Below are 26,739 nucleotides of genomic sequence, written 5' to 3'. Positions count from 1 at the left end.
GCATTAGGATGTTATCGACAGTGCGGAGCTGTCACGGGGAGCTGAACGGCCGGAACAATTGAGCTACTTCGCTTAATTGCCGGCCGATCCGTCCGTCCGCAAATGGAATGAAATGGAATATGGAGCATATATCGTGTCACAATCGATACGCGGTTTTACATACGCCACCCGCGCGCGGTGTGCACGCTCTTTAGCGCAACATGCTCGTATACGCCGCGCGGCGGGTATACGCGCGAGCAGAGAGCGGCGAGGACGAAGTTGGGGGCGTGTGAACTCAGCCGAATTGAACTATACTGAACTCACGGTGGGATTGCGCGGATGAGCAAGTTTAAATTATCCCTCATGAGAATCGCACACTCTTGGCGACTCTCTCGGTTTCCAGATAACCGGCTCTGTGGCCGGTGAAGGTGAACATCGTTCTCTAGGGAGAACGCGGAATGATAACGGTGACGCTGCTCCTTCGAGATCGACGCCAAGATGTTCCCGTTTCGTCCTCGCGTCTCTCTATCCGTTATTGATTGTGGATGGCAGGTATTAATTATGCGAGCGTGTCGCAGTAAGACACCGGCCTGTCGTCACTATGACGATATACATTGAATTTTTCCCGAGAGACTCGTGATCAGCGCATGGTCTGGAATTAAGTGTAAAATTGTAAAAATAATACTAGCTCTTTTTTTTAGCCTATAGCCTCTTCTATCCTATAAATAACGTTTTATAACAGTAACTGTTATAAAACAGAATTTACGTCGCTGACATTTCGGTTTAAAAATAAAAAAATTTTTAATAAATGAAAATTCATTATTTTTTTCAAATGTATTTTTATAGTTTTTCGATTTTGAACTTTTTATTTTTCTATAGCCAAAAATATATTTCTATTTAAATTAAAACTTTTATTCTATTCCGATAAAGTTTGGGCTGTAATGTAAATCAAAGGCATTAGCCTTTAAAAAGACATTAGCTTTTAAAAAGTTTATTTAAAATTAGATTTAAAACATTAGAGGTTTAAAACGTTAAACTTTTAACCGTCTTGATTGCATTAGCATTAGAATGCTCGACGGGGAGCTTCGTTAAAGGGAAGCTCTTGATAAATCACTGTCTTCTTTACAGGTGATTTCCACCTTCCGGAGGATGTAAATGCGCGTAATCTCGTCGGACGGGCTCCATCCCACCCGCCCTTTTCGAGCTTCAATGAGGATCTAGGATAGGATAGGCTTGCATCCTCGAATTATTGGTAAGTCGTGCCAACACGCTGTTCAACATCCGTTCGATATCGCCTTTTAATCGCGTTTATCGCCCTATTCGTAAACGCGATTTCCGATTTCCACTGCTTCTCGATCGGAGGCAGCGAATTTCGCAATTCAAGGAATCATAAATCATGAGCTGCGTATAACGTCTTTGCGAGATTTATGAGATCTCGCGCGTCGGTTTAACACAAGAGAGAGATGGCGATTCGTAAGAACAAACTCTGACGTGATGAAATATCTTTTCACTATGAAGATTAAAAAATATAAATATCGTTTCGGGCTATATAGTTCGCGTTTACGTGTAGGCACTTATTTGAGAATTAGACCGAGCTTAGCGCGCGAATCGCTGAATGCAATTTTCAGAGCGTGACATTTTCAATGGGAGCGATTTTCTACTTGAACGCGTATACGCGGCCGGAAATGTCGTTGCCGTTAACATAAATTTTATCCTAAATACACAGAAAATGACTGTGCGTGATTCATTGTTCGCTAGTGCGGAAATAGAACTAAATTTTGCTACTGGAAATCGATATTATCGATCGTATACTTCCCCTTGACTAATGTAGGCAGATATATGATAGACTTATATATAGATTGTATATAGATTACGTGAAGAAGGGTGACATTCTATTTTCTCTCTCTCTTTCACTTATTCTCTCTCTTTGTTTATATATTCATTGAAAAACGGTTTTATTTTTTGACAGATTTGTTTCATAGATTAAATTAAATCATTTCCTAAAGGAGCACATTTTAAATGCAAGCCGAATTTAAAGTTTTACGGGAATGATATTTTTTGTGTCTGAAGAATATATATCTTACGTTTAATCTTAAGCCTGTGTTTGTGTACTGCATAAAGATAATTATCTGTTTTATTTTGTAATTAGTTTCTCATTACGTATTTTATATGTTACGTGAGAAAGTAAGATCCAATCTAGCTTTATATCTCTTTAACGTTTGATGCTAATTTAGAAAAATGTTCTGGTTGCACCAACAAGGACAAACAAATTGAATTTTGATTATATGAACAGAATTCTGATTATCTTCGTTAGAATGTTAGATACATTTAACTAGAAATGTGTCCGATTTATGTTATATCTTTCGAATTAAATCTATTAAAATTAATATCAAGATTTCTTTCCAATGTAGTGTTTCTCTATTTTGCCGCAAAAATAATTCTAAGATCTAATTAACCTAGCGAACATGACTTTACAATTAGGAACCACAGGCATAACTCCACTTTGATACAGGTACCATCAATTTCAGGCATCTCCGATAATCCTTAATGAAGGAGAGAATGTCCCTCGGAATTAAGGACTAATATACCGATATAGATGTTTGTACAGCAATTTGTTATGCAAATTCTTTGAATATTATAGTCCCTGACTTCTAGAAAATAATAGTTAATTAAGTATATATAAATAATGAATTTAGTCAGAGTCTCTATTTTCATCTCTATCAATATATCTATTAATATATCGTCCTGCAGAAATTATTTTTAAATGATAAACTGTCTTAAATTAAAAAAATGTTTGGATAGGTATATTGGGCAGTTTTGCACACGTATTATTTTTATTTCATGGAAGAATGATCAAATATATATGTTGTAACAGAATTGGTATACAAGACTGAATATTTTTGAGATAATTCTGTAAAGGTTCCCGTATTACATGTATATAGATATATATAAAGTGACCGGACCCTATTGGCTTACTTAAGCTGTGTGATTTTTTTTCTAATTTTGTGCTGAGTCCAAAATTGAAAACTGATAGAATCAAAAGAGGAAATATTTTAATATTAAAAAAAAATATGAGACACATTTTCAAATTGGATAATATTTTTTTTAATAAAACATTTTCAAATATTTCCTCTTTTGAATCTATCAGTTTATTTACAAGATATTTTTTAACGTTATGACGAAAATATAAACTAAATACGTTTCTGTAATATAAAGTATAAATTATAAATATAGATTTACAATAATATGAACTAAATTAATAACCATGGCACCTCTTGGTAATTATAGAAAGCAATTACTTACGTACGAAATATTACTTTATAACTACAATGTTTAGTATTTTGTTTTATTGATAATAACATAATAAACGAATAAACTAATGGGAATCAGACGAATAACCTGTATGACATAAATTACTAATGTTATCTGTTAAATTCACTCACAAATGTAATTACCCTCAAATAGTAGGTCATATTGCGTATTAGACCATATAGACCAAAGTCCGGTTACCTTATATAAACTACCTATTTTCATGGTTAAATTCTCTCTTTCTCTCTCTCCCTCTTTCTTTGTCTCTGCTTCAGTATCACGTTTGCGCTATCAGTCCTGAATCACAGGGAACATCCGTTCGTTGTTAAGGGCATGGGGGAAGCCACATATGCGCGAAAGTCTGAGTCGTAACTTTCAACAGCGGTGAAATATCTCTTGCGAGATGGTCTACTGTGCATTCGCCGTCTCGCGCGAGATCGAACCACCGCATCCTCTACTGCGTCCCGTTGCAATTTGAACGCGCACGGCTGATCCCGACTTTCGCACTCCCTCCGGCTGCGTCTGAGCTGAAAAATCGCGTGATATTTTTATATCAGGAAATCACTGATTTTACGGTTGCTACTACAAATTATCTGGGCAATTTCAGGAGGATATGTATTTGCGAAAGCGATTCGTTCATCGCGTAATTCGAAATCGATTTCAACAAAACTAAAGTTTGCTTAGCTTTCGTATCGGCAGAAGTCATTCTGCTAATGGAATAGTTAATAAATTAAATAGTACGTTAACTGAAACAATTTTCCTTTTAGTTTCTTATATATTTAATTTTTTGGTACACCATATTAGATAATCATTTTTATTTCGTCGAATCATTAAATTTACAAGCAGGGCTCGGTAAAATAATTGATACGACTTATTTAAAATAAAAAATAAGCATGTTTTGAAAACTTCCCGATAAAAAATTTGTCATGCATGAATTTGTCTCAATATGTATAAACATACATAAATATGTATATATATTTATAAACATGCATAATTTTATATAAAATATTATGTCCATATAAAATGCTTATACATCCTTCTTTCTTTTGTAAAATTACTTTGAAGTGTAATAGAAATATAGATAATAGTAGTAATGTAAAAATATTAAAAATAATTAAAAGGATAATTTTCGCACTAGTCGTTTTAGAAAATATCAAGTTTGAAGAAATGTAAAATAATTACTTATGTATAGTTATATATATATAATTATACATAATTGTGTATGAGCATTTTTTTTACATTTTTCCAAACTTGTTTTTTTTCTAAAATGAACAATGTGAAAATTATCTCTTCAATTATTTTTTGTTTTCACATGAGTTATTATTATTTCTAATTAAAAAGTAATTTCATAAAAAAAAGAGGGATGTATGGACATATTTCATATATAATTATACATGTTTATGAATATTTATACGTGTTTATGTATATTTATACATATTTATATACATTTATGCATAAAAAATTTTTTGACGTTCAAAATATTAAATAAGAAATAGGTTAGAAGAACTTATTTAAAATATATATTTTTAACCACTTTATTTTAAATACGTTCGAGCCCTGCACACGAGAAATAGGTATATAAATATATATTCTATTGTTATTTTGCAAATTACACTTTAGTTGTTCTTCTAAATTGAATTATTATTAATTTTTGTAGTTTGTGTGAATAGAAAGGCATAAATTTTGCATTGTTCGATTTTACATGGAATCTAAAATATTTAATATATTTCTTCCAATAAATTTCATGCTCCTTTTGTCTTACTTAAATAGTCGTTTATAAAGTTTTAGAGGAAGAAGTTTAAGAGAATAAATTGAGTATAATCTGCTTTAGTTCAATAGTTTTCACATTTTCGCGCGCAATTACTTCGGACCATTATATGTAGGCGACTGATCAAGCTAACTATTCGTTACCGGCCTTCTAATCCCAACGATAGCAGGCTGTATCTGAGTTCATAAGACATTGACGGTCCCCGGAAATCGATATCCTCTCTCGGTCGCGGCTAGTAGGTACCAAATACGCAAATACCGGAATGCATTGCATGTCAGGATTCGAAGTAAATTCCCTTCCTCAGAACGACACGCGCTAAGTTTATTTGCCTCGTTGAATTATTTATTACACTCCCATGTCCTGACGACACGTTAATGTCTCCCCCTGCCTCTCTCAACGTTGTTTCCTCGCTTCGAACTTTATAATTTATCGCGGACGACCGCGATAACGAGGCATCGATAAAAGAGCCTTAATGGAGACAGTTCCAACATGGACGGATAATTTGAATTCGAAGAACCTTTGGTTGTTACATATAAACTAGGTATTCTGGTATTAACGCGATTCATCACCCGCTGGGAAAAGTACGTCCTGCCCCGAGGCTGCCTTTCAATAAGCAACAAGCTAGGGAGATTGAAATTACCCCTGTAGGATAACGCAATTTCTTAGCCCTCTCTACTCCGGGGTTTGTATTCGAATTAATGAGTTTTGACAAAAGTCCTTCCGGCCTGTTCTATCTTGTATACGTCCGCGTTATCGCGAGACGGTAATTTGTTCCATTTGCGTCTCCATCGGAGACATGCAAAGTCACACCAACCCCGATAAAGCAATATTTCCTCGTCGCCGTAGTTTATAAACGACCGATTGGATCGAAAGATAGCTGTCGAATTCAGCATTAAACTCCATTGACGCTGTCGATCTCACACATTTCCATATTTTTTTTTTCCATATATTTTTGCATAGAATAGACAGGCCAAATAAATTTTTATCTTTTTGTTTTGTAATTATTCCATGTATATATACATTCCGATTAAAACGTATGCATGTTCAATAACGATGTTACATATTCGACAACGATGTTATTGCTAATATTTGCCGCCCTCAATGCGGTTCAACTAATTTTCATAAATACATACAAAAGGGTAACTTAATTAGATAGAACTGATTTTATGTCAAAGTACGCGCGCTTGTATGTATTGCGTCCGACATTATTATATACAGAGAGCAAAATCAGCCAACTAGTTGGCTGGATGGTACAATGTAATCGAACGTCTATAAATGTTGTAAATGTGTATGTGGAGTATAACGAGGGACCTTGTGCCTCGAGGAAAGTGGGTAATACGAGTGTACATACTAGGGGTTAAGTCGCTACGGATGTGGGCCGTGTTGGAGTACAATTTCCAGAGCAAGTCGTTATCCTGTCGTTACCTCCCATTGTTAAATATGAAGAAAGAAAAGAACATTGATATGGAAGTGGGTCCTTTGTCAGTTATAGTGCCGAATTAATTTTAATTGGCTATAACAAAATTGTTGGTGTGTCGGTAAAATTTCTGTGTCGTCACCCTTCCGAGCTCAACCCTTCACGGACCGATATATTGTTGGGGCGCAGAAATAAAAATAGAAAAACGGGATATCCGTTTCCAAGGGTAAATGTAAGTGTTTGTGGGTAATATATATAGATCTAAATATATATAGCAAGAGAGAGAGTGATAAGTATATTTATCGGTAACTTACGAGAAATTAAATTTTACGAGACGCGTAAATTCTATTTTTATGATAGATTTAAAAAGTGGTAATTTTTTATAATTTTTCTAATATTTTGAGATTCGTTAGGATTACATGTCCACTTGCGTACCTATGGTAAGAAGAATAAATAATTTCTCGCCTTAAAATGCTGTATTGGAATTCCCGGGGTAGGTCGGTATTCGTAGTTCATTCTTCAGAGATGTCTTAAATAATATCTTAAGGTGCTACGGTGCTTTAATTGGCTTAATAACATTGTAAAACTGTACTTAAGACGGTCTTAAATATAAGAAATGATTATAAATACCTGCCATAAAAAAGTGAACAGGTAACGACATTATTTACAACGCGACCGCGGTACTCGTGATTACATTATTGAATAATTTTTTAAGCGAGACAGGCGAGAGTTTGTGGAAGAGCTGATCAATATGTCGTGAAACTCAAGTATACGTCTTAAGGACGAAAAATCTGGGTCGAAAATACTATCCTGTCATCCTGTGAAAACCTGCGAATCTCGTGAGCTGAATCTGGTGAATTGTGATCGATCGATATGGATTTTATTTATCGTAATAATTATATATACATCGTTGGGAATAATTTTTTATTGTGAAAGGAGAAAGGTTGGCACACGAAAGAGATTCCTGATTTCATGAATCCATCAATCAGATATAATATTATATTGTAGGAAACGGTCAAGGTTACGATTCGGTATTGGCAATTCCGAGCGAGTAGAACAGGTCAACTATGAATAAACGCTCGAATTTTGGCCCCATCACGTTTTATTTTCGTCGGAGTTTCCTCCCCTTAGAGCTTTAACTCACGGGGAGCTGATGTTATATGTATTATGCAGAGGCTCCGAGTTAATTTGGTATTACTAATGTTACAATAGCGCTTCTTCAAGCGGTCTGACTGAAATATTCAGCGAGAACGAGGACGCCAATTGGTCTCCGGTTGGATTGGATGATAACCGTTTTCTTTCAGCGATGCTTGTGAAGTGTAACGTGGATGAAATTAAATGGTTCTTTTACTTGTGTAGTATTAGTGACGCGATTCCTTCTTTTGAGAATTACTTTAAGGAAGTAATTCGAAAAGTGTTCTTGTCAATTTTGACGCGTACGACAATCCACGTATTAAAAAAAAGCATTTTTTATTTTTTTGCCTTTTTTATGTATGTGATTTTTAAAGGGATATAAAAAAATTTGTCATCTATATTATGCATGTACATATATTTTGCGTCCGTTGCGAAGGGCAATCTCTGAAAAAAATCTCGTTTGGGGTATTTTCGACGCGATCTTTCTCTGATATTCCAGTGAAATATGTGTGGATGGTACGTATATTTACATTCACGCAAATATGCATTGAGATAAAATGTCATGCGACAAAAATTCAAAACATCTTGATACGCTTTTCAAAAGCAACGAATTTGATGGTCCAAAATATATAGGTATTTCTGGATTTTCTCGATTGGCATTGCTGTAATCAGACATTAGGGAGTTTTTGCAATACCGTTTATCTAAATACGGGGAACGCTATGGTCGAGTTATCTCCTTCTTAACAACTATTTAATAAAAAAATAACGTGGCTTTAGCGTTCACCGTATCTAGATTCACGTTACTGCAAAAGCACCCTAGTTTCTTGAATATCGAAATACGCAAATGTTTATAGATGGATACTGATTTTGAAATTAACCTTAAAAATAAATGTTTTAAACAGAGGTGTAATATCATCCGATCAATATTAGCTCGTTCTACTTGTTGACGCAAGAAATTCGATAGAAGTACGTTCGAAACGAACAATACAACGTACGCTGTACAATTAAATTACTTGATGTATTTTCTTATATATTATCCATTTTGTAATGGAATTGAGCATCTAACGTATTGGCGAAATTTTCTGTGAAATAATTTTACTTAAATAAGAAGATTTTTCGATACGAGAAGACGTCTCTGTTGTGCGGAAAATACAATTCCGTTAGTTCTACATCTTTTGGTAACCGTGCATGTGTAATATATGTTTGTGCATTTTTCGTGTAGACTGCAGGCCGCGTGAAATAAGCGTTCTTGTGACGGCTTTACCTGAAATCTTGTTATAAAACGGCGTGTGCGGGTCACGGTGCGTTTCGCCTAGTTGCACCGTAAAATATGCTCTCCGGGGAAATAAAAGGGCATTTTAAGAATCGATTTCCACATCCACGTGACCGACATATTGCGCTGCTGTTGAACGAATATGATCTTCTATTTGTTTCTATTTTATTGTGCGTGGAAGATTCATCGTGCGCGTGCACATAATGTGTCTAAATGAGAATGAGATTCGCTGCGTAATTATAAATAACATTACTGTCATTTGTCCAAATGGAGAGCGATGTGTCTCTTTTATGTCGTCGCTGTGCGTTGGTGATATATTACTGAAGATAAATTGTGCCGAATATAGTTCACGGCCACGCTGCACAAATTTCTGGTAAAATCCGGTGCCGGTTCTGTGTCAAGTGCTATACTATTGTTGAAATATTTTTTGCGTGACCCTTTTTGCATTAACTAAAGTGGTCATGATCTGTTCTGGATATAAAGTGACTTCCTTTAAAAAATATATTACCTTTATTTAACGAAAGTAATAATTTTATTATTTTAATTTTACGAGTATGTGAAGTCGACGTTCGTTATAAATTGAATTTAAACCTGTCCCAAGCAAACAGTGTGTAATGGAATTTTTTATTCTAGAACGTAAGAGAAACATTATCTCAGATATGAAATTATAACTTTTTACGTTACTTTTTTGATTTCTAGAAAAATATCTTTGTAGAATAATAATAAGATAATATGTTAGTTGTTTGTAGCGATATAATTCTTCGAGTTAAAATGGATCGGGTAGGACGTTACAGTTAGTTCGAAGTTAGATGAGATCGTAGAAGTATGGACATGGTATTAGGTTACTACTGATTGCCGAAAATAATGAGACGCGGTAGATAATGAATGTCGCTTTTAAACTTCTCTGGAAAGTGATTTTAGTCTGCGAGTTTGCGTTGCTTCAATTTGTTAAGTGCTCTTTTGGTATAATCGATTTTGAGAGATCAGGCCATGTATCTTGCCGGAGACAACTGAGATAATTCAACCTGCTCTTGTGCCCACAAAATTTTATATTCCTCTGAGCGAAGTTCGTGCTTGTATTTTCATTTTCTCGGGCTTTTGGTTTGTATCTGTCTGTCGCTCGGATAAGACCTCGGCGCCGGCTTTGGCTGCACTCACTGACATTTCCATTCGATGTTTATCGCACATCTTTTCCCACAGAGATCTCTCTATATTTATTTTATACTGGCCGTTGGTTGTTGAGGCCCTACTGCGAGATTGTACAGTTGATATACTGATGATGTGTGGGATTTAATATACATAAATAAACCTGGACCTATATACACAGGCGTATTGGTGTCTTTTAATATACTTATAAATTTACGTAATACTTTATTTTATTACGCAAACTGTAACGTAAAATGTGAGACTTAATAGTACGATCATGTTCCAAAAGTTCAAAGTAGACTTTTCATTAATGAAGGCCGTTAGTTGTTGCAGTTTTCAAAAGTTTAAAGTCGGACGTCTCAGCAATTAAGACTCGCGCACCCTCAAGTTCCTTTAAACTAAAAAAAAAGCAAAAAATGAATTATAAATTAACTAACAAATAAAGTTATTTTACTTAGTTAGATTCATAAGGAATTATCTTTATTTTTTTTATATGGCACAATTAAAGTTAAACTTTTTATTTAATTCTTTATTCGCGGAAAATATTAATTTCACAAAGAAAATATTTTACTGATTTCTATACATGTTTTATGGAATATTTTAGAGATAAAAGTAAAAAACAAATCGATTATATGGAGGTATATTATTTCAAGAGATTGAAGTAGACTTTTTTGAGACACAAATGTTATACGTTGTTCTTTCTATAATAAATTTTTACAATGCTGTAGATTATAAAAGAGCTTGTATAACATTACAAAATTTAAAAGTTTTAGTAAATTAAATTTTAAGATTGCGCGCGCGCGCGCAATTAGATAAATAAAAGCTCATATATTATTAATTTTAAGTTGTGCTTTAAATAGCGACTTTATGAAATGGGAGATTTAATCACTAAAATTTTTATTTTAGCAACAGTTATTAAAAATTTATGACTTATTCTAATCTTTGCGAGATGAATATTTGCTGATAAAAAATGACGATTTTAGTGGAAAGAAATTGTTATTTAAATTCACAACCGTTGAATATTGACTGTGGATAGATTGTGTGGGTACAAATCAACGATTATACAATATTACAATATTTATGAGAATATTCACAATAGAACGCGGGAGAATATTTCTCATTCCATATACTGATACTGGAGAGTTGACCTGGAGATGTAGTTACATAGAACAGTAACCAGCGATCCCATTTCTGTAATTTAAATGAGAAACTATGTATCTTGACATAGAATCCTTTGCTTTGTATCTTTCAAATAACTACAAACTTCCATTTTTTAAATTTTATTTAACCGTATATATGTTTATACATTAAAATGATTATTGTTATATAAATAATATATATATAATTATTTTTGTCATTATTTATATATATTATATTGTCTAATAATAATAGATAATAATTAATATATATACATAATCAATATAATACTATATAGTAATTAATAATTGATTATTGACAAACGGTTACGTCAGAATTTTGTTGTTTCTATAATAGTATTGTGAAATAATATCACATAATATCCGAAGTATAATATTAGAATATATCTATTTTCAAAATTTATCATAATTCAAATTCATTCACTGTAATAGATTCGTATATTCCTGAGAAAATGGATAATTGTACTTATTTTAAATCTTTTATATTCGTACAAATTTCACGAAAAGTACCTATAACATTTCGAAAATTTTGAAGCTCAAGCTTTACTTTCACATTTCTTTTTCGTTATTGTTACAATGAAGATATTGTGATGGCGTTATTGCAATTAAATTGTCTTGATTACGGTATGCTCTGTGTCGCGCCTTTAATTGCTGTGGGTAAGTCGAACTGCGACCGTCGCAGTTGCCGCAATTGCGGCGAGGATCCACCGGATGAGACGTGGCCTGTACGAAAATGTGCGGACGGCTTTCGGCCATTGGGGGTCGATAAATTAGAAAGGAGGTCGTAGGGGAATTGTCGTCACTGAAGAAAAGAAATTTCGATTGAAATGTCCTGAAGAAGATCACGTTTTTGGACTCTAGTTTCTTTTGCACGATAAAGTTTATCTAACTGTCAATGTCGACTTTATTCTGCAGTTTAGCTGGATTTACATAGTAAATATGTGTCTTTTATGAGACTAATAGGTTCATTTGTTCGTCGGAAGATACAGAACGAGATAATTTTTATATTATCATAAATACTATAATTATAAACGAGATTCCGTATGAAAATGATGGCAGCACCATTTCCTTTTTGATTTACAGGAATTCATAAACATGTTTATGAATTCCTATATGTTGATATTAAAAGAGAGAACGGTTTTCTACTTTTAAATTTTATTACTGTGATTAAAAGTAAATTTAAGAGATCATGAAACTAAAATTATGTATATACTTGACAGTAAAGGAGCATAAAATCGAAATAGCGGATAAGAGCTTGTCGTAACACGAGTTTGTGGTATAATAAAAATACCATATAATTCTCCCTCTCTACCATATTTCTCCTTCTCTCTTCAACTAATGGTAATTTGCCTTTACCAACAGTCTATTGTATCCTAATCAACCAATAACATATGTAACATTGTAGTCGATGAAGCTAACAAGAGCATGTTGACCGAATAATTCAACACAATTTCAACAGAAACTCAATGAGAAGCATGTGCCATGTTGCTTGGATTCTTCAAATACGGAATTATTCAAATCGTTATTCCAAAATGGTAATGAAAAAGAGAAAAGAATTATTAGAGCTAAAACATTTGTGTGAAAATTATTAAATTATACACTATGAAAATATTGATATTAAGTACACTGTAAAAAATAAAATGTTAATTTTAACATTTTTGCATGTCTCAGAAAGTCCACTATACGTCTTTAAGATAAAATTAACATTTTATTTTTTACAGTGTATAAATTTATTCCTTTTATTTATTCTTCTTTTAATGATAAAGATTTAAACTCTTAAGATAATTGTAAAATATTTATTATTGGATTATCTTTATTAGCCGCATTGTATATAAATCTTTAACAATTTTACATTTTTGTATTCTAGAAAGCAGTATAAGCTGTTGAGAATTAATAATTTTCGACCCTCAGCTTTTATATAGTAGCTTTCATATCGTGTTGTACCAAACAGATAAGATCGATAGAAAGTCGGAGGCAAGGCTGTTATCAAATTCATAAGATGATAACAGGAACGGCGCTACGGAAATGAGTTTCCATAAAATCCCACAGTGAAAAGTAGTGAGAGGGAAGAAGGACAAACTCTAATTAAACCTTTAAAGTCCGAGTTGGTACTTTGAACCTAATTGTCAGCTCCGAGGCATTCGTGCTTTCAATGCCAGATCGGTTTAGGTGAATGGAGGTAATGCATATGATACGCCATACGATGGGCTTTAATGGATTAATTACATGTAAACCGTGCTCGTCAGTTGTTTGAACTTCAGGCTGTGCGTGACATCAAAGTCCGCAACGCTCGGCCGCTGTGCGTCTATTTGTCGTCGATCCCGACCTCGTTGGAGGCACCCGGTGTGTTGCCACCGCTGCGTTGAGAATTGCAATGGGCGTACATGGCGTGTCCGATACTCTACGGCAATAAACAAAATCAAATGGACATGGTTCGTTAATTACTATACCTCTCTCCGCGACAGTCATATGGGGCGTTATTCACTCGGGAATTAATTTAGATCTTTTTCGGGCTGACGGAAAGTATCGGATTTTCGAACGTCTGCTACGCGCTTAATGTTTGTTTTGTGCTTCATCCAGGACGGTGTTTTCGATTAATCAAGACTGCGAAAGAATCTCGCAATGAAATCTAATCGGAAGTTTGATCGATCTCCGTCCATTTATGACCATTTCGACAATGGAAGTCCGGCGCGGGTTCTTCCTTATATATAACGGTGAAGTTTTCTTTTTGTCGCGAATTGTTACGAACTCTCGTTTATAACTTTTATTGTTCTCGCGGTAGAAAGTGTGTAAGAGAAGACTATATACAGTGAACTATAACCTGATTATTTCAGTTGTCAGCGAATTGATTTACATCTCTTTTTGTTTGACGTAGTTTGAGTACTTATAGTGTTATATAATTTTGTTAGCATTTTTCAAGCGAAAGTAATTGTGCGCTTTGCTCAGTACCATTGAAGAGAGAGTTATGACCTTAGAAGCTTGTTAATTGACCATAACTCTGTGGCTGTTCAATAATTACAATCAAATTGATGCATTATCGATCAAACTCAACCCTTTCTTCCTCAAAAGCATTCCCGGCCGGAAAATGGCAATCTTACCGAACAGACAAATGGTGAGACTTATCCATAAAGTATCAGCTTTGATCGATTTTATCAGATAAATTTCACATCAGAAGAAGAAATTAAATGATACTATCGCATTCGCGTCACGTGATAAAAATAATACTTTGAAGAGAGAAATAATCGATATGCATTTATGAATTGTTAGATTTATTTCAAGGATATATAGAAGAAAAGGCGTTTTATAAATAATTTAGACCACTTTGTGTCAATCACTTTCATGCTCAATTGCACCTATCCAAATTCATCGGACCGAAATGATATTGCATTGACGTTTTGACACTGCGGATCCGTTCTACCTACTTTTTCACGGTTCGCATTCTTCCTCTTGGAGAGCTTCTTTCAAGGTTTTGATCGATCGATCGCGACGACACGAAACATGTACTTCCGTTGCTTTAGAAATCTTCGGCCGCGGGGTGGTTCTAGCCATCTTTGAGCACGGACACGTTGAATACTTTATGGTGACCGAGTTGAACCATATCCTTCCGACCATCGGTTCTGGTGCAGTATGTGGGTGTTGACGAAAATGAAAAAAGTTTTCGAGCGTGCGATCTACCATTTCAGAATTCCCATGCTAAAAATTTATTCGATGGACATGCGCTATTGATTTTTCATCTCCCTTCGCGTTGGACATTTTCACGGATGCTTTTTTCCCCTCCCCGTCCCTTTTTCAATACTTGATAAAAAATGCGGCTATGTAAATGAGAAAATGCGAACGCCTGTGCGGTTTGTTTCTGTGCCATGTCCTCTATATGGACGGACGATGGCTACTCCAATCTCGACACGACGACGTGCCGATGGAAATCGCGCGCTCGCAAAGACGAGTAGTATTGTTGTATTATATTTAATATATTATATAAGCGTTATAATAAAATTAACAGAAAGTTCATGAGAAAGTTTCCTTTCGATTTCAATAATCGCTTGGCGATGCGCTCTTTTAGAACTTGTATAGTCATTGTCTATAAGTAAACTACCGCTATAATGCGCGCGAGCGCTAAGTCGTAGATTAATTAAAGAGTGATATAAGAAAAGTTACTGAATGAAATTTGCTTCGTCCTTAATACTTCCACCTAAGTTCGTCAAGTGGGGAAAGTATAACATCACATAAGACGGTTTTCCGAAACTTGAAATTAGAGAGGTCGTTACCCGCCATATATTACCCCACTAGATTTATGGACGGTACGCTGTAAATAAGTTATAGAAGTTAATTCGGAATGAGTTAAGTTAGAATGAGTTATAGAAGTCGTAGAAGTGTCGTAGCGCGACAGAGAGAAAGATAGAGAAAAACATATTTGATATTTTGATTTATTTTCGTATGTAAGAGATCTCCCTTTTTTTTGTGCCGTCATGCATCGTGCAAAAAATATCTCTACGTAAAATGATAGTAAAAGGCAAAATTGCTAATAGCAAAATTTGTTCTCTACGGGCGTTATATTACATTTAATGCTGTTCTCACACATATACACACACATACACACATACACATTTCTACTTTTTAAAATTACATTCCAGTCACGAAATTTGGAGCGAAAAGTGCATTGCGAGCAGTCGGGCGATCTAAAGGCCCTTTGAAAGGCTCGAAAGGGCAATTCGGGCACACACGGGGCGCGTTCTACGCTGACGTAATTAAGAATAATTATGCAGCTCGGCTCTCCGCGAAAAAGAGCTTTGTGTCACCGCGAGATAATAACGTCGCCGTCGTCGCGTGGCACGTTTCTTCTTTGCACGGATTTTCTATGCTTAGTCCTTAGTCTGGGTTCGCGTTTTTCGTGATCCGTCGTATTGCCGTGACGGTATCTAATAGCGTAATAATTAAACAGACGGGCAAAAGGCTGGAAGATTGTACTGTGAGTTAAAAAGTATCGATCCTAGCGTGTGAACATGCTCACATTTATGGCTCGAGGAACCCCAAAAGGAGTTAACTGACCGAAAACTAGTTTCTTCAACCTTCACGCGTTCTTTTTTACGTCGAATAGGGGCGAACTTGGGATGCGTCAATTCTCACAACTCGCATCCCTCTTCACATGCCTCTAGTGTACCGTTTTTCTCATATTTTTCTGTCGCTTCTTTCATATTTACGTTGCTATATTTTAAAATATCGATCAATTTTACTCTATTTACACTCGAGAATAATGTCCCGGAAGTTTCGATGCCTTTTCTTCGTATCTTTTGTACAATTTCTTCTCTTTGTAACGTCACTTGTTTTGCGAGGAACAAGAAATCTCACTCGCGCATTACGCTGTACAGACATCTTTCTTAAAATGCGACGTTTCTGCAACGTATACTGTCGGCCAAAAGTGTAAAATCACTCTTGAAAAACTTGCGAAATACGGAAATGAGAAAGCAGACGCTATTTCCTACCTCTTTATTTCGTATCATAATTTTATTTATACGAATATAGGAATATCTTGTTTTCCTTAACCGCCCATATAACTTTGATATTTCACATTCATAAGTTTGTCGAAAATGATGCCTTCGATGATGAATATATAATAGTCTAAAAAGAAATTAAATTATTTCAATTATTTAAGTAATCTACATTATTTCACGCAAGTGATTGCAAGATATGTAAAATTCCTGTCTAAAATGACTTCTAGCTTCTAATAACTTTTCTGCAATGATTAACGCGATTATTTATGGGTAAATAGATGTCTTGTGTGACGGGCTTTTAGAATGTAGGGAGGGTTCTCATGTAAGCGTTTTATGAAACTTTGTTACAACACACGCTTTTGTTACACCCTTGGGCAGTCTACGTCGTACTTGCTAAATTCCTTGGAGTAGTTGCAACGTTGGCGGGCAAAGTACTTGCATAGGTATTCGCGTACGTATGCCGCGTATGTGTATGTGCATTTTCATGTATATGCGGAAGGGCCTTTGGGAATTGCGAGACTTATTTTCCTGTTGTAGTGCTGTCATGACGAGAAAGAATATCGTGGTAAAATTTTTATTGTCTCCGTAGAGATAGTGACTCCGCATCATGTCATTTAAGAATTCGAATAAGAAGAATGGAGAAAAACGTGTTCATTTTGAGACGATATTTTCTTCCCACTGACACAACTGTAGTACTTTTTAAGACGCGCGTGTGTGTGTGTATATATACATATATATCGAAAAACTATATCTAATATTTTTTCTTTATTTTTCCAAGTGCTTACTTGAACTCTCTTTGCTATTTTGCATCTGGATAGCATCTGAAAAATTATATTTTTTTAATACTATGTAACCATGTATGAAGATAGACAGTTTAATTTAGCATAAGTGTGTTACTTAACGTTGCTTTTGTGCTAACGTTTATCTTCTAACGTTGCTGTTTACTGTAAAGTCTCGAGTAAGCTTCAACATGTTTCTTGGAAAATACGTTTACTATTGTCCTTCTGTTATGAATAGTTAAAACGGTATTATATAAGGATACATATATTCCTTCTATGAGGAGGGAGAAAATTCTCTCATTTATACTAGGCTTTATTAAATTAGTTTCTGAATATATGTACATGCAGAAGAGATGATTGATGTTCATTAATTGCAAATTGTTTCAAAATTCCCTGCAAGGTATGATAATTGAATCAGTTGCTTTAATTACAGCGATTACGTATTTTCCAAATGTTTGACGTTAGCAAAAAAAAAATGTTAAACACTATACTTGATATTATTTTCTTTTAAAACTTCATATTTTAATTTTAATTTAAGTAATTACTACTTCTATTACATTGTATTAATAAATTGTTATATTATGTTTTCTTATGTACGTGAAATTATAATAATAACGTGTTTATTTGAAGAATTGTGCATTGAATTCAGGTGGCATTTTGAAAATTGTTGTTTCACACGAATACGTCAATATATTGATTTTAACTTCTACAACATATGTCTCTTTCAAGAACGTAGACCGCGCGCGTGATACATTATTTTAAATTTTGTTTGCTCATTCTATCTCTTTCTTTCTTCCTCTCTATATAGAGATTATAAATTATATTTTCAAAAGTGCAACCGGTCGTATTTTCTACAACTGCCAGATTCATGTGTGAACATCAGAGAATTGGTATCGTAGCTGAAAAGTTTACGGAGTAACTTAGTAATATGTGTAAGGTTTATTTTGAATGTACCGTATCTAATCTTACTTGAAATCTTTTTAGTCTGTGCCAATAAAGTCTGATCTGTTGCTACGCGCGCACAAGGGTCATAAAATACACGAGAGAGGTACTTTCAAATCCTTTCTTTTTTTACGGAATGAGAGCTCTCACAAAGCACTATGGAAACTTTTTTCGCGCTGTACAAAATGACGAAGTATAAAGTTTTATACATTTTATTGAAATATATATATAGAAACAGATTTAGTTAGTTAATTAGCTGTGGTTAATGTAGTTTAATTGCTATCTGATTGGCGTTATTAATTTATGAAATTTTTACACATTGCAGATGTTATAAAAATTGACGTGAAAATTATAATTTTACTGTACCGCTGGAGATTATATTTGCATATTTTTATACGGCAAAATAAAAGATGTTTAGATTTACTCAATGTTTTTGATTTATGATGTTTTAAACATATAAATAATTAACAAAAATTATCTATTAAAAAGAAATTAAATAAAGCTTATATAAAATAATTTAAAGTTTAGTTATCCAGATACTGCTAAATTGCAATAATAATAATAAACGTTATTTTTACAGCGTCGATATGTGTGTCTAATATTATATATATAAATAATAATAATTATTATTATTTTATAACTTTAGCGTCAAGGAAAATTCGTTTCCCTATTTATTAGAATATAATTGTGAAATCTCGTTGGAAGAAATTTAGACAATAATTCCACAGTGCTTACTCGCGATTGTTCCATTATCGCCTACTGAATAATAAGGAATCGTACTTATGAAGTACCGAGATGTAGTTTAGTACATGAAAATTTATCGGCAAACTTTGAGCTGCGCAAGTGGTTACCACTGTTAATTACATGGAACCGAACTTTCAGGAAATACATTAGCAAACATCGAAAGAGTCAGAATTCGCGGCAATGAGAATATCTTACAATGATATTTCTTCCTTTTACAACTAATTAGTAATTACGCATTATAAAACATAATATACAAAGCGAATATTCCTCTGCAGCACGTCGCGACATCGTGTTTATACTTTATCGTGTTTATAAAGGAAAGAGGAGAGTATATATAGTCTTTCAACGGTAAGAAGCTTAAAGGCATCCATTAAGAGGTTAGTCGAGACCGATAGGTACATAAACACAAATGTATTTACGTAAGATTATCAGACGACGCAAAAGCGACAGTGACTTAGGCTCATAATTGGTTAAGGTCGTTAATAAATCCTCTGAAAGCTTTTTAAGCCGGAGCGAGATGAATCAGAAACGAATAAAAGCTACCGTGTATAACAAGATAAATCTAAATTTGTAATAAGGCTACGATATCGTATAGTTTTGTTTGAAAATAATAACCGTTGTCTCAAATAATTGACATATTTTAAGTAATCGCGGCATGTTTTTTTTTTATTTTAGCGAAAAAGGCATGTCATCTCGTTATTTTATCTAAAGTACGCTCTGCTTTAAACCACATATCATCTTTATTATTATAGCAGCAGATAAACGTATAATACCGCTCTTAATACATGAAACGGCAGGCAATTATAGTAGTTCTTGAATAGGGAAATGGTTAATACATTCAATATTGTGACCGTGACACTGACATGTTGATATGCATATAATAGAGAACAAGCGGTATTTAGAGATCTGCATGAATGGTCTGGTGCTCAGCAAATTAAGCAGTAAATAATAATAGAACAATAAACTCCTAATCTCACTAACCGTAATCATTAATCTGTACAGTATTGTAATAATTAGGATGAATATGTACTCGCCAAGTATTAATAAATTCGTAACAAACAATATATAGGAAATATGGCTAAATGAATAATACACTTGTTTATTGTAACAGCTATTTACGTTTCAAATCTTTAATTTTAAAATTTCTGACATTTATCGAACTGCATGTGTTAACACGACACGTGTTAATCTTGCTATTTTTAAATAGGTGTTAATTAATTAATATAAATCAATCGTAATCTGATTAAGAACTAAAGGTCAATATATCATGGCTTATTTTAACCTAAAAACATATTTCACATCACTCGTTCGTTCTTTTGTGAGCTTATTGGTTTCTAATTAAAGCTATCGAGAAGCTGACAAATTATTTAAGAATGGACATAATCCAACTTAAGCTTGCTAATTAAGTAGAGAACCGTCTAGTATCCGCAGTCTTCAGGAATTATTTCTAATTAAACCTTTGTTCTGTTTGTTCTTTCAATACGATATTTATTTTATCCACAGTATTTATATCCGAGCGCAACAAAAGATGAGAAGCCTGAAGGGGAAATGTTTATTCTTCCTCGATTGAACTATTCGTTAATTACGATTATTGCTAAATTAAGCGCTGCAACACCATTGGATTATATTTAAAATCTATCAAGTGTGGTTTACGCAAACAATTATTGTTGTTAGTATAATTACGGCGCTGTTATTATCGTCACAATTCACCGATTATTACAATCCGCTAATAGAGAATTATTAGATATGAGGATTGTGTTCCATAATTATATATTGGGCCACTTTCATATTGGGGCATCAAATGCTCCCTATCGTGAGGTAGTTGATTGCTTTTGAAGTAGGACGCTTGCCAAGTCACCGATGGAGGCTACAGGATTATAATAATTGCCCCATTATTCATTTTATATTGCATACACGCTATAACGTGCGATCTATTTTTATTCCGTTCGTGTTCCATATGCATGCGTAACTTCTCTCATTAAAAAAATGCTGGCATTACGCGTTTCCTCGAGGCAAACGCGAAATGTCAGCCTCTGCGATGCATAATGATATAAAGTTGATACTGGGAACAGCTTCAAACAATACCTTTTCGCCTTTATTATCTTCCTTCGCTTTCCCGAGTAAGCGTTTCGTCGCAGTACGCAGTTCAGAGTACTTTAAAAGAAAGGGATATAGCTCGATGTCGTCGCGGTCAAGTGGACAATCGGTTCCGGTTGGCTTCAAATCCTTCGTCAGAGAAATTGAGATTCTCGAAGAACGAGTATGTTACGGAAGGTTGAAGGAGCGTGAAGCGACATTTTTCCATAGCAAACACCTTCCTCGTTTCCATGCACGTCGAGAAAATCCAGTTCTTACATTATAACAATCGCTGGGATAGCATTATACGTCTTGTCGAAAATGTTATTATTAACGTTATGTTGTTTTACGTGACATAAGAATCGATTATCTATGAATATAAATATATGTATCAAACTTATATTAGCTTGATAATACCTGCCATGTACCTGCTTGTTATTTTAATAACAATAGCTGGGTTGGTAATGGAACAACTTGTATTGTAATTAATATTTAATATTAAATTAACTCGTTTTAAATCTTTCGTTCTCGTGAATATTAGAAGCTACGGGTTAAACGAGCCGAAAATTCAGCTGAAAATTTAACAGAGTTCGATGTAAATAAAATAAAATGGATAATAAAACTGATGGTACGTGAGCGAATAACATTTTACCTTTTTGTGTACAATTATTTCACGTAGGCGGAAAGATTTTATACATGGTTATCTTTTTTTTTATAACACAACCGTTTCGTTTATAACAAAATTAAACCGTTGATTAAATTAAACGCGAAATAAAACTGTCAGAAATAGTCTTTCTATCTTTTTACGAAACAATGCAGAACTGGTATAAAATTACATGTAAAATTACATGTATAATTTGCATGAGAAAAAGAAAGGAGGGCGCTCACTTTTATTATGTCGCTTCATAATGTCCGCATTTAAAGAATATCGTTTTCAAGATATCGCTCGACTTGCTTTTACATCTATATCGCTTATAGTATATGTACTCATCATTTAGTATGTTTGTATTTCAATATTTGAGAACTCCATCTTTTTCGTACAAAATTCCCATTAGCTTGCTGCTCGGTTGAAACAGGATAAATTGGAAGGAAAAGAGAGAGAGGGGAGGGGGGGGGGGGGGGGGGGGGGGGAGAGGGGAGGAGAAGGAGCTGACAGATAGATAGAACGAGAGAAGGTAAAGACATAAATATCCCGTGACCCGTTCTTTGTGATCGATTACTCGCAATAACGACACTGAGCGAGATAAGGGGATGTTTCGCACATGGCTTTCCTTCCTCTTCCCGTTAGAATGTCGTTATCAGTGGTCAAGTATAATTAATTCGAAAACTCTGCTTTTCGCCTTTGCGGCATATCGATCGATGTCATATCGGGAGAATCGAGGGTTCGCTACCTTATAATGGTGTCTACGTGCCATAAAGGAATGTGGCTCGTGCGCGAGGACAGAGGGTTCGCTGCCTTTGTGCCACATTACCTCACAAAGCGCTATTTTCTATGTGAAGTTCATGATCATGTGAACGTAGAATGATTATCGTACACGAGGTCGTTGATTGAACTTTCCTTTTGTCTCTCTTTATCTATCTATCTATCTCTTTTTCTTTCTTATTTTCTCCTTTTTACGAAAATTCTCCACATAGGATTTTATCGAGGCTATCGCTCGAAGACAAATTCGCCTGGGAAAAGTAAAACAAGATAACGAAATTATCGTGCTGCTTATTTGACGAACTTATTAGAGCGGCCTGCTATTCTTTTCTTATTTTTAATAGATGGATACTGACTCACATTATTTCTTTCAAAAATATTTTGAAATTTTGAGGCTTCTTCACGTTTGAAAGATATTTATATATTTTTCTGTCTCTCGTGTTCTGTCGAAACTTTTTGTTGAAATTTCTCACACTAAGAATATATCGTCTCGCAAATCTGCACAAAATATTTTCTCGATGTTTTACGTATACATATATTTTTGCAAATTTAATATTATTTATATTATTTATATTATTTTACATTTTATAGATTTGAGATATTTAACAAAATACTTTTTCATGTATTTTGTTAAATATTCTAAACTTTGTAAATCAGCTAATAATAATCAATTTTATAAGAAACATTACTCTAAATACGGAACGCCACTATGGTCTGAATGTGAAGATGTTAAACTATTCGTATATATTTATTTAAATGAATTAATTTTAGGAATTATAATTGCGTGCTGATATGGTTGTCGGACTTTCAACACAATCAATCTGAAATATTAATAATCCCCCAAATTTCCCAAATTTAATCTTAAAAAACTGTAATAAACTTATTGCGAAAAATATTGCCTCGGCCGGGAGTCGAATCTGGATCCCTTGCATTCCGTGCAATTTTATAAGATTACAAGACTCCTCTTCTGAAAGAAGTTGAATTACATTTTTTAAATGTTTGATAAACTCAGGATGAGTATGTCTATTATATTATCTCCGATACTTATATATGACAACAGGACAACGGTAGGAGAGATGTTTGTTTCTCGGATATTGTCTTCATATAAAATTTATCTTTTCCTTTTGGAACGTATATACTGTTTCTTTTGGAATATCTATCTAAGAGGATAAGGAAACGCATCTCTTCCTCTTATATGCATTATCCCGCAGTACTTTACATAACTGAAAGACAGATTTCTAGCATTTTTCTGTATCATTTTACTTCTACTTCACATCCAAAGTTTTCAGTATGAATGACTATTCATTTTGTATTTTCCAGAGCTAGTCTGGCGGCAGTGAGTAATGCTTTTGAATTAGATGCTTGTATTGTCCATTCTGTTTGTACGTCTTGACCATGGAAGAAGTAAAGTTTGCCCCGTTCTTCATCTATCAGGATATTTTGATACCAAATGGTGTAAGAGATATTACATATTTATACACTTTTAGCTCGAGGTTTTCAAAGTATAAAAGTTTCGGATCTAAATACTGTTATGAAGCAGATTGCACCGTTATTATGCGTCGCAATTGCACCATCAGTCAAGCGTAAAAGCGTCTTTTAGTAGTTTGAAAATTTTAGAAACTAAAACTACGGAGAGAAACTATTTTCTCTCTCTCTCTCCCTTTCTTTCTTCCTCTCTCATTTCTTTTCCAAAGTATGTTATTCGATTCACAAAAACTACGCCACATAATTGTAAAGAACTCTAATCATCGCATTCAACTAATATCTTAGCAAATCATATTTGCGAATATACTTAATGCAGAAAGCTGTACGAAATTGAACTTTTTTTCGTATAAGAATTGAAATGTGTATATATTTATATATATGTGATACGTTTTATATATATATATTAGTTATTATATAAAATATATGTAACAAGCGGTAGATATATGAAAAAAAAAACAGATTTTGAACGTGATGAAAATGAAAAATCTACTTAAGCCGCAATGCGCCAACAATTTAAATGAAATAAACCTAGAGCTTAGCGAATAACTATTCTCTTTCTGGATTATAATTTTACCTATGTGACAAGAGAATTCAACCTTGAGATAATTTCAAGCGACATTTCTGTGGTGTATTATCATATTGTATAACTATGATGTCCTTTAAGAATTATATGTATCATATGATATGACGTATTGTAATATAATACGTATTGTATATAATACCTATTATATATAAATGTGTAGCGTATATAAATTTTCTCCACTATAATGTTACTCACTATAATGATAATACAAACATAACAAGGGCAATTTCCGTTTCTCTCCGCTATGGAACTTCGTTCAGCTGTCACCCTATCTTGTTTCATCATAGATCCAACTTCCCCGTATTGCATTATGCGCACTTATGTTGCAGGCTGGCAAACTTGCTCCCATCCAATCTCCACCACGTAAGTTTGGCCGCCGCACCCGCCGAGATTGTTTGTGAGTTTCAGAGCCGGTCGTCGGGGAAAACCACTCTTGAGTTATTCGCCGACCTTCATCGGCTCACGTAGGAAAGGAGGAGACGCGTCTCCGTTGATGGCGTCGCGTCGCGTCGCGTCCCGTTGCGTCTCGTCGCTTCATGTCGTCTCGGTCCGAAGGGAAATCCGTCAGCCAGTCGATCCGGATTCTAATGATTGATGCTGCGCTCCGTCGGGGAGCGTCCGGTACTAGGCGGTGAAGTTACTTCGATCGTTTGCTATAAGAAAGAAGAGGAAGAGAGAGAGAGAGAGAGAGAGAAAGAGAGAGAGAGAGGAGGGGAGAGAGAAAGAGAGACATTTACGAAGACATTTCATGTTCTCATCGTAAATTGAAATCTGTCGCAAGCGAAGACGCCGATCGCGATCGACGACTCATAAAGCGTCTCGTGCGTTCACACACACTCGAGTTTTCCCATCAAGGAGCGTATCATGAATGTATGTCGTAAATCATTTATTACTCGTGGTATCGCTGCAAGCGACTTAGGAAATTTTTATTCGCACAAATTGAATATTTACTGTCCCTTCCTCCTTCTCCCCCTGTGGAAATTTATAGTTGCGAGTCTGCCACATGTCGCGATGTACCGTTTGACCTGATTTTCGCTGATAGATAAGAGCTCGTGTCTTTACTCTTTAGGATTATCGCTGAGATTTGAATGAGAACTTCAGATTTCCTCACGGATATTAATTGAAAGCTTAACGGCAGATTAACTAATTGCGCGTCGATGCGAATGGTCGATGGTGGTTCGTGATTTAACAATAGTCTGAGCTTATCGTGATAGTTACATTATGAAGCAGAATACGCAGTGCAGAGAACTGATTGTACAAATACAAAGCTCTCTATTTCCTCTCTGTTGTTTATGGATCTTCTACCAATACTCCAGATTGAAAATGAATTAAATAGCCTTTGCGTTATGAGTGATTCAATATTTAAAAATTGTAAAAATTTCAATTAAAACTTTTTTGAATTATATTTTAGGATTATTTTTCTTATAACTTGGTATATTTCCATAATTAATTTCATTCATATAATTCTGTAAGTAAAAAGAAAAATTATGAAGTAAAAATATAATTTCAATAATATATAATTGTGCGTACTTATTAATTATGGTTTTTTTTTGTACTTGTAATGTTGTTAATTCTTCAAAATTAAGACTTATTGAATTTTTAATTGATCAGTTTTAACTTTGATTTCACGAAGTATTATTTTTTAGACTCTTGGGTTTTCTCCCACAATTATCGATAAAATCCTGGAATAATCCACTTTTAATTAATTCATTGAGTGACACGAGGGAATTTCACATAAATAGCGAATCAAGTGAGAATATTTGAATTTAAAGATCGATCAGAGAGCTGAGGCCGTTTGATACGACTATGGTATTAAAAAAGAAAGAAGATCCCAGCACCCTTTATTGAAACAACTGAAATGTAAATCGTGTAGTGCACGTGTTCGATAACGATGCTTGAAGTTATCGTCGATTTTGACTCGTCGAGAGGGTCAAATATCACCATCGATCGTTCTATTGCGACGGTCAACATCGTGTCGGTGCTGCAAATGCTTGGCGATTTTAGCAAGCCCGCTAACGAACTTTGCGCGTTAATTACA

The 26,739-nt window shown here is 34.4% G+C and overlaps 1 protein-coding gene across 3 annotated transcripts in view; it reads left to right on the top strand.

Annotated features, from left to right (window-relative positions):
- The window catches only part of Syt7 (Synaptotagmin 7), a 170,595-nt gene that overhangs the window by 7,846 nt on the left and 136,010 nt on the right, over positions 1–26,739 (top strand). For all 3 annotated transcript variants that reach the window (XM_018521651.1, XM_018521652.1, XM_018521650.1), the window contains exon 2: positions 1,108–1,231. The gene's annotated coding sequence lies outside the window, so the exon portion shown is untranslated. The remainder of the gene's footprint in view (positions 1–1,107; positions 1,232–26,739) is intronic.

The sequence above is a fragment of the Trachymyrmex cornetzi genome, unplaced genomic scaffold (genome assembly GCF_001594075.2).
Source record: "Trachymyrmex cornetzi isolate Tcor2-1 unplaced genomic scaffold, Tcor1.1 scaffold99, whole genome shotgun sequence".
NCBI lineage: Eukaryota > Metazoa > Arthropoda > Insecta > Hymenoptera > Formicidae > Trachymyrmex > Trachymyrmex cornetzi.
The sequence above is the reverse complement of the archived record's forward strand: the minus strand, read 5'-3'. Positions and strand labels throughout refer to the sequence as shown.